This window comes from Nerophis ophidion, linkage group LG05 (genome assembly GCF_033978795.1).
Source record: "Nerophis ophidion isolate RoL-2023_Sa linkage group LG05, RoL_Noph_v1.0, whole genome shotgun sequence".
NCBI lineage: Eukaryota > Metazoa > Chordata > Actinopteri > Syngnathiformes > Syngnathidae > Nerophis > Nerophis ophidion.
Genome location: NC_084615.1, coordinates 57,860,015 through 57,869,777, shown reverse-complemented (window position 1 = coordinate 57,869,777; position 9,763 = coordinate 57,860,015).

Here is a 9,763-nt window from a genome sequence, read left to right as displayed (position 1 = left end):
GGCTGTGTGGGGCTGTGACGCTGGGCGTGGTCGGCGGTGCGTTGGGGTGGTTGGTCGTCCGGGGTGGATGTCCGGTGGCTCGATTGGCCTGGCTGTGGATGAGTTGCGGTCGGTTTGTTGGCGGCCTCGGAGGTAGCAGGGGTGTGCATTGTTATGGTTTACGGGGTGGGATTTTTTATTTTATTTTTATTATTATTTTTTATTTATTTATTTTGTCTCGGCTCCGGCAGTCGCGGGTGTTTGTACTGCAGGCGGGCGGTGGTGGTGATGGTCGCTGTGGTGCTACCGGTGCTTGGCATTGCCGTGTTGGGTTGGAGTGGTTGGGGGACTGTGATTGGTGTCTGCGCGCCTGTGGGATTGTGGTTGATGGCTGGCGTTGGGTTGCCGGGTGGTTTGAATGCTGACGTGCGGACGGGATGCATTGGCTTCTTCCCCCTTTGGGGGGCTCCGTCCCCTGGCCGGGACTCGTATGGGCACGTTGCTGTCTGGATGGCCGGGATGCAGTGTTTGCATTGGGCATGGGGCTGTGCGGTTTTTCTGCGTTCGGTTGCCGGTATGGGCTCTGCAGGGCTGGGTTGGGGTGGGCGGGTGCTGGCTTTGTTTCGCAGGGGGTGGACTCTCATGGCGTTTTCTTAAAGAGGTCTGGTGTAGGTCACGGGCCGTGGGGGAGGGCGGTGGCCTCCTGGCCGTAGTTCCTTGTTGTCGCCTGCATGGACTGGGGGAGGGGGGGGTATGTCCGGGCCCTCTACTCCTCCTACTTATAGCACACACACTCACACATATATAAGACTTTGGGGGATTGACCTGCAGGGAGGCATGGTAGGGGGGATAAGGACCCCTCCTATGGGACTCCAGTCCTCCTGTCTTGTCCCCCGCTTGTCCATCAATCTTAGCTGCATTATAGACAATTAGGATTGGGGGGACTCGGCTTGGTTGGGACCCACCATGACCTTGATGTCCCCCAATTTTAATCGCATTATTAGTTTCAAAAGCATACACATTTCACTCACGCTACTATACACACACCAACAGGGACTGGAGGTCGGCTGTAACGGCTGGCCTCCTAATTTTAACTGCACAGTAGACACTCTGGGGGCCCCGTACACATGAGTGGGTTGGGGTTTGGGAGTACGGCGCAACCCTCATTGCCTCCTCGGCCAGCGCGGGTTGCGGGGACTGCGGTCTGGTGGCCTGCCACTCCCGGGAAAGACCTCGCTGAAGGTGTTATTATTATTATTATTATGTATGTGTGTATGTATGTATGTGTGTATATGTATTTATATGTATGTGCATGTATATGTATGTATGTGTATGTGTATATATATGTGTATATATATATATATGTATATATATATGTATATATGTATGTGTGTATATGTGTATATATGTATATATATATATATTTGTTTTGTATTTATTCTATTTGAAAGAAAAAATAATAGTACAATATATTATTTATTTGTGTGGGGCGTCATGCGGGTCTCGCTTCCTGTTGAGTGGGGTCCGTGCCCGTGTGGCCCGTCCTTGCGCTGTGGAGTCTGTGTTGGTGCCTTGATGCGGTGGCGGCGCGGTCCCTTTGTCTGGTCTGGATGCTGTATCTCGGTTGTTTGGGCGGTGGTGTGTTTGTGCGGGTTTGGGTTGGGGTGGTGGGGTCTATTGGTGGGGGAGTGGGGGGGGTGGATGTCTCTTGTTTGCGTGTTGGCGTTTGGGCTGACTGGCGGGCTGGCGCGGGCTGGTCTCCATGATCCTGTTGGCGTGTGGTTGCCGGTCGCAGTTTATTTATTTTTTTAATTTTTTTTTTTTTTGCCCCCGATCACTTTGATTTGATGGGGTGGTGCTGGCTGTCTGGGGATATTGCAGCTGCTGATTCTGATGCCGTTTGTTTGTGGTGAGGGCGCCCGAGGCTGCTGGGTCTGGTGCAGGGGGGTGGCTGATGTTGTGACTGGTGGTAGCGGGCACTCGTGGTGGTTGTCGGGGCTGACGGACCAGCTGGCTTCATACTTGTTTATTGTCGTGTTGATTGGATTGTCGGGTGTGGGCCTGGAGTGCCCTTGCGCACCGCCCTTGCGCACCCGGTTTCACACCGTTGTCTGGGCCGGGCTTGTGGGGGGTTGTCCCTGGGTGGCATGGGTACGCGGCCGGACCTGTGGGGCTTGGGGGTTCGGCTAGTTGTCAGTGGACAGTGGATGCCTGGACTTCATTGCTGTCCCTCCGACATGTGTATGGATTTGTTGTCGTATAGATATTTGTGCGTGTGTGCGTGTGTATGTGTGTATGGATTGATGCAAATGTGTGTATGTACGTATATTGGTGTGCATGTATGGTTACAAGTATGTGTGTGTTCATAGATGTGTATATGTATGTGCGTATGTGCATGTGTGGGTATGTATACATATGTATATATGTGTATGCGTGTATATGTATGTATATATTTATGTATGTTAATATTTATGTTTTTATGTATGTATACACGTGTATGTTTGTGCATATATAAGTGTATCTATATGTGTGTATCTGTGTGTATGTATGTATGTATGTGTATGTGTATGTGTATGTGTGTATATATGTATATATATATGTATGTATGTCTGTGTGTATGTGTATATATGTGTATGTGTGTATGTAAGTGTATATGTATGTGTATGTGTATATATATGTGTATATATGTATGTGTATGTATATATATATGGCTATATAATATGTATGCCGGTATGTGTATGTATGAATATATACATACAGACGCGTGTGTGTATGCATATATGCAGATGTATATAGTTGTATATGTAAGTGTGTGTGTATGTGTATATATGTATATATGTGTATGTATATTTCTGGGGATACGCTCTGGGCATGCTGGTCAATCGGGGTCGGCGCCTCAGGCTACTGCATCCGGGCTGCATGTCTGGGGCCCCTTGGTCCCGCCGTCCATCCCTTCCAGGTGTCCTCCTTGGTTGGGGCCGTGTGGGTCTAGTCCCCTCATCCATTGTGGTAGCTTGGTGCTGCAGGTTATTCCGAGTTGCTGCGAGTCGGCCAGCTGCTGGGGTAGTGAGGTTGTGTGTCAGCCTGTCTGTGAGGTTATTTTTTTTGTTTTTTTGTTCTGTATATATGTATGCGGAGGTATGTATGTATATGTATGTATGTATATATGTGTATGTGTGCATGTATGTATATATATGTGTGTATATGTGTGTATGTATGTGGGTATATATATGTATGTTTGTGTATGTATGTATATGTATATATATATATATATATATATACATATATATATATATATATATATATATATATATATATATATATATATATATATATATAATAATTAAATTTTTTTTTGTTTTTGTTTTGTTTTGTTTTATTTTAATTTTTTTTTTTTCCTTTTCTCCGCTCCCTCAGGGGGGGACTTCGATAGGGCGGTTGCTGGTTGTTCCATCTCCATCGTTGGGGTCCCTGCGGGTGGGGTGAGTGGTCCCCGCGGCACTGCGCTGGGTGGTCCTGTGACGGCCGGCTCGGGTGGGGTGGCCTGGTGTGGGCCGCGCCGTGCTCCCCGGGGGTGGGGTAGGGGGGGCCCGGGTGCTGGTGGGGCGGGGGCGGTCTTCCTGTCCGGCTGCGGGGAGTCTCTGGGTTCTCCCGGGCGGGGCATCCCATCTTTCTGCCCGCGTGGGGGGTTCTCTCTCGCTGGTTTGGGGTCTGGCCATCTGCTGCTTCTCTCGTGCCCTGTCCTCTGCCGGGCGTGTCTGTTGGCGGCCTGCTGCCGGCTCTTCAGGGCGGTGCGGTGGGCCGGGCTCTGAGGTCCCCGCCGCCGGCCGGCCTGGCTGAGTGAGGCGGGTGGTCCCTGGTTCCCTGGGCGCCACACCTGCTGTTTGGGTTGGGCTCTCTGGGCAGCTGGGTCCGCACTCTGGCTCCCACGCACACTAGGGGTCAAATATATTGTACATACAAACACACATATACTAACACAACACACACCGTTACTCATACATACAAACGTCCATACATTGGTACCTACGCTCCCACATACATACACAAATACATTACATACCTACATACTCCAAGTCCGTCCATCCACGCGCACATTCACGGTACGAACATACATATACTGTACATATACATTCACTGTACAAACAAACATACATAAACTGTACATATACATTTACTGTACAAACATTCATATACACATTCTGTTCATATACAAGTACATATACATACATACACTCATGCACATAATCATGTTTCAGCAAACATATACCAATGCTGTTGCCCTAGGGTAAACTGGGTAACACAAGGCATATTGACAGAGCTTAAACCATTGTGACTATAACAATCTACAAGATTAATAGAGGTTGCCTCTCTCTTCCCTTTCATCTTTCGGTGTTCCTTCTTTTTTTTTTTCTTTCTTTTTTTTTGTTTTTTTTTCATTTATTTATTTTTTTTTTTTTAGTATCTTTCTAGCTATCATTATGTATACTTATCGTTGCATTTGAACAACTTTATTGTTGATAATAGAGGTAATCTATTGGTTTTGTTCATGATCAATAGCGCTTTTTCTATTGGTATTTGTATTGCTCCAGTTTTAGTGTAAAAATGCTCATTGTCAATACTATATTATTTATTTCACTAACTGCTTATTTGCTATCACTTTTACGATCATATTTGTACATATTATGTATGTGCTGGTGTTGTTCTATTGTTGTTGTTGTTATTGTTGTATTTGCTGTTGTTGTTTTTGTCTCTCTGTCTAATCCCCCTCTTATCCCCACAATTTCCCCCTCTGTCTTCCTTTTTTTCTCTTTCTTTCCCCTCCTGCTCCGGCCCGGCTGCACCAAATGATAATATAAATACATTTAATAAAGTCACATCCAAATAAGACAACAAGAGAAGCATCCTACACTTCTCTTTTGTAAAGTAAATATGAACAGCCGATATGGGCATCTACATCAACTATATGATTTGCCTGAGAAGCTGGAGAGCGCAAAAAAAAAAAAAAGTGATGGTCACTCAGCTCTACTTTCTCCTCTCCAAGCCAAATGCAGGTCACGCCCCTTTTCTAGAGCCCGCCTCTAATATCATGTGACACATACTTCCCAATCTGGGATTGAACACCCACAAACACACCTTGTGACCTTGCATACACATGGCTCCTACAATGGTCATTTAGCAACTATTTAATGTAGTGGCTGATGGGTGGTACACAATACCAAATACTGTAGGAACTGATTTTTATAATACACTTTGTGTAGAACACAGACAGTTTATAAAGTACACATCATGTACAGTGTAAAAAGTACACAGAGAGCCTTGGAGGCTCAATAAAGATGTCCTTTGTGCAAATGCGATTGCCCTGCTGCTTATCTACTGCTCCGATATATACCAGACAGTAATTGACTTCATTGCAGATACTTCAGATAAATTCTTCTTCTGGGAACAACAACAACCAGACGGACCAGCAGGAAGACTAAAAAGGTTGCTAACATTTTTCCAATGTCTAAAAACATGTTTTTAATAATGTTATTTTACAAATCATATGTTAAGTATAGTATTATTTTTGACCTTTTGACCTGGCAGGCAATGTTGTGCTAAATGCCTAAAACTGCATCAACACACCAACCCGTCGATACAGGTACAGCAACAAAAACGGGAGAAACAACGAGAGAAAACACATGCTAACAGGAAAATATACCAATAAAAATAATAACAGGAAGATAGTCAAAAGGCTATCAGGAACCTAAAAAAAATTCTAAAAGAATGCTGATAACCATGCTAACAGGAAGATAATCCAAATGAAAACGGAAATACATTAACAATGCTAACAGGAAGAAAAATAAAAATATTACCAGGAAGCTAATGAAGATGCTAACAAGAAAATAATAAAAAGGCTAACAGGAAGACAATAAAATTGCTCACAGGAAGATAATAACAATTCTAATAAGAAATAATAAAAATACTAACAGTAAGATGATGAACATCTTAACAGGAAGATAATAAAAGTGCTAACAGGATGATACAAAAAGTGATAGCAGGAATATATACTAAAAAATGCTAACAGGGAGGTAAGAAAAAAAATAATACAAGTGCTAACAGGAAGAAATAAACATTCTACTGGGAAAATAATAAAAAGGCAAACAGGAAGATAACAGAAGCCTGACTCTGTTACTAATTTCTTTCCTCTGTTCGCTCCTTCAGACACGGAGAAGCTAATGAACACATTTTTTTTTACATTTGCATCACTCTGCTAGACAGTTCATCCCCCTCTGAAAGTTGTGCGCCGGAGATCCAAACATCAGCTGTGGCTCACTAACGTCACACACGTAGTGCGGCCTGAGTGCCGAAAGGCAGAGTGCAGTTGGAAAAAAGAAGGACTACATGTGTCATATAGCTCCTTAGAGACAGTACTTCTCTGGCTCTGTGATGAGGTGGCGACTTGTCCAGGGTGTACCTCGTCTACCGCCCAAATGCCGCTTAGTTTTAAATAATGTTGATTACATTATTATCTATCTACTATCCTTCAAATGTCATATGAGACATGTGAACATTTCTTGAACTTGCAAGTTTGCTACTATCTGAGCCAACGTATCGCTTCCCTTTTTGGTCTTACAACATCAACAACATGTTTGAATTTTTCAATAAGTTTCAACCTGTGTCACTGAATTAGTTAGCAAACTGAAATCTATGTGTCTTCCCCATGACCCAGTCCAGCCTCTCTTTTGTAAAGAGGTATGGACGAGTATTGTGATGATTACAGCCAACAGCAGTCTAACTTTTGAATGGAAAAAACAACATTGCAAGTCATCATCATGAAACTCGCCAACAAGAAAACAAAAACGGCACTGCTGAAACAGGGAAGAAGTTGGAGGTTATAAATGTTTACATCAAAGGGCACTTAACATAAGTATCACCTTAAAACTCATTTGTATACTCTAGCCTTTAAAAAGACCTCCTTTTTAGACCAGTTGATCTGCCGCTTCTTTTCTTTTTCTCCTCTGTCCCCCACCCTTCCTTGCGGAGGGGGTCCGGTCCAATGGCCATGGATGAAGTACTGGCTGTCCAGAGTCGGGACCCAGGATGGACCGCTCGCCTGTGTATCGGTTGGGGACGCTGCTGATCCGACTCCGCTTGGGATGGTTTCTTGTGGACGGGACTCTCGCTGCTGTCTTGGATCCGCTTTGAACTGAACTCTCGCGGCTGTGTTGAATCCACTATGGATTGAACTTTAACAGTATCATGTTAGACCCGCTCGACATCCATTGCTTTCGGTCCCCTAGGGAGGGGGCGTTGCCCACATTTGTGGTCCTCTCCAAGGTTCTCATAGTCATTATTGTCACCGACGTCCCACTGGGTGTGAGTTTTCCTTGCTCTTATGTGGGGTCTTCCGAGGATGTCGTAGTCGTAGTGGTTTGTGCAGTCCTTTGAGACATTTGTGATTTAGGGCTATATAAATAAACATTGATTGATTGATTGATTGATTGATTAACTAAACGCAATGCTGACATCGCCATCTTGAGGAGGCAGGGTAAAATTCAGGGAGCTTGGAGCGCCAACTGCAAAACCTACTGTAGAGCAAGCTGAATAGAGAAGCACAAGGACTTGTCAAAGACATCAAAGATCTGTCCAAATGTTAAAGCTCATCGGGCTCCAACAAGGCATTGTCTTTCTGCTTGTTTTTAAATAATTTTAGAAATGTGTTTGTTTTTTCCTTGTTTTTAAAGCATCAAAGCTTTTATTGGATCGTCCCGAAAGTGCATTACGGACCTCATCCAAATTTATGCTCTCAGTTTTACCTTTCTTCATACTTCCTCCTAACATACTGTCTGACATTTGCCCGATTTTGTGACATTTTCCCCAAGTGTGACATCAGCGGATATCTCCAAATATGGTAAAGTATTACCCAAAGTGCTTTGCGTGAGTCCATCATTGTAGTTTGACGTTTTAGTCAAGAAGTTCCTTCTTTTTCCTCTATCCTTTTGTTGTGGGGCAGACTGGCTCATACATGTACATGCATCCTCCACTGTTGTTGTTTCTAATACAAAGTATCATATGCTGTTGGCACGTGCTCTGTGTTTTTGTGTCATCGTTTTGTGTTTCCCTCGTTTTCATGTGTTATTATATATATATATATATATATATTTTTTTTTTTGCCTTTCGGTCCGGGACCCTTTGTGACAAGGGGTGGCACTTTTGTGACCTCTGCGGTGCTTTTTGTGGACTTCTGGATCTGCCTCCCAAGAGCCTTTTGGTCATGGAGACCAGCTGCTGGGTCTCTGCTACACCAGAGTCAGTTTGGAGAGACTGGAGGAGATGCGGATGGAGAGACAGAGGCTGCGGGGCTGGCAATGAGCGCCGGGACGGACAAGCTTCACTGTGTCTTGGCTGAATGAGCATGTATCGGACACCTCAGTCTTCTTGGACATATCCTCGCTCATCCATGCGGACTGGACACTGGCCGAGAGTTGGTTGGCGGCCGAGAGTGGAGTCGGCTCTCTTGGTTGCTTTGTTGGGTCTGCTCCTGTCTCTGACCATGCTCCCTCCACCCCAGCAGACGATGGCGTGGAACACCACAGAGGCCACCACAGTGTATATGTTTATTTTACTTTTTGTTCATAGCTGTATGTAGAAGTGGCTGGTTGTATTAGCTCTGCTGTTTTAATGTCTTTCATGTCCTTTATTTTCTTTGATGTTTGATGTTTCCCTCTTACACACATGTAAGAGGAATGTATACTATAGCTATTAGTTGTTTTTTTCCCCTTGGCCTCAGTCTGGACCCCCTCTCCAGAGGCCCAGGCTTAGACCGATTTTTTTATTTTATTTTATTTTATTTTAGTCTTTAATTTTTTTCTCTCATTCCCCCCCCTTGTTTACCTGTATCTCACCTTTTTTGTAAGGGGCGCTGGAAGTCGGCAGACCCGTCAGCGATCCTGTTCTGTCTCCCTGTAATGTTTGTCTTATCTTGAATGGGATTCTGCTGAAAATGTTAATTTTCCTGAAGGAACTCTCCTGAAGGAATAAATAAAGTACTATCTATCTATCTATCTATCTATCTATCTATCTAGTTCTAATTTATAACTGTCAGTAGACTCAATTTGGAAGCGCTAAAAACCGGAAGAAGACGCTGTTGAAGTAGAGGCACGTAAGTAAGACCGCCCACAAAACGGCGTATCCTGAAGAGAGCGGTTTGAAGATGGTCTGTAAAACGTAACCTTTCCAAGATTTTGACCAAAGACCCACCATGACATTATGTAGACACACAAGGAAGTGTTTTAGATGTAGAAAACAAATCATAAAAATATCCCTTTAAGACTCTTGAGCAAAATGAATTTATGCAAGGAAAAAATAACCAAATATGTGTGAAAACACTCCTACAAACATTACACACGGGACGTTTTAAGTATGAATAGTTTTCGTTACTTCCAAAGACATGCACCTGGGGATAGGTTGATTGGCAACACTAAATTGGCCCTAGTGTGCGAATGTGAGTGTGAATGTTGTCTGTCTATCTGTGTTGGCCCTGCGATGAGGTGGCGACTTGTCCAGGGTTTGTACACCGCCTTCCGCCCGATTGTAGCTGAGTTAGGCGCCAGCGCCCCCCGCGACCCCAAAAGGGAATAAGCGGTAGAAAATGGATGGATGGATAGATAGTTTTCGTTAAGCTGTAAAACTTTCAAACATTGCCTGGAATAAAGAATGAAGAATCCATATGAGTAGAATGGACGACTAGAAGACTAAATGGCATGTCTACGTTTGGTTGAAAGCACTAAACGGAAGGACG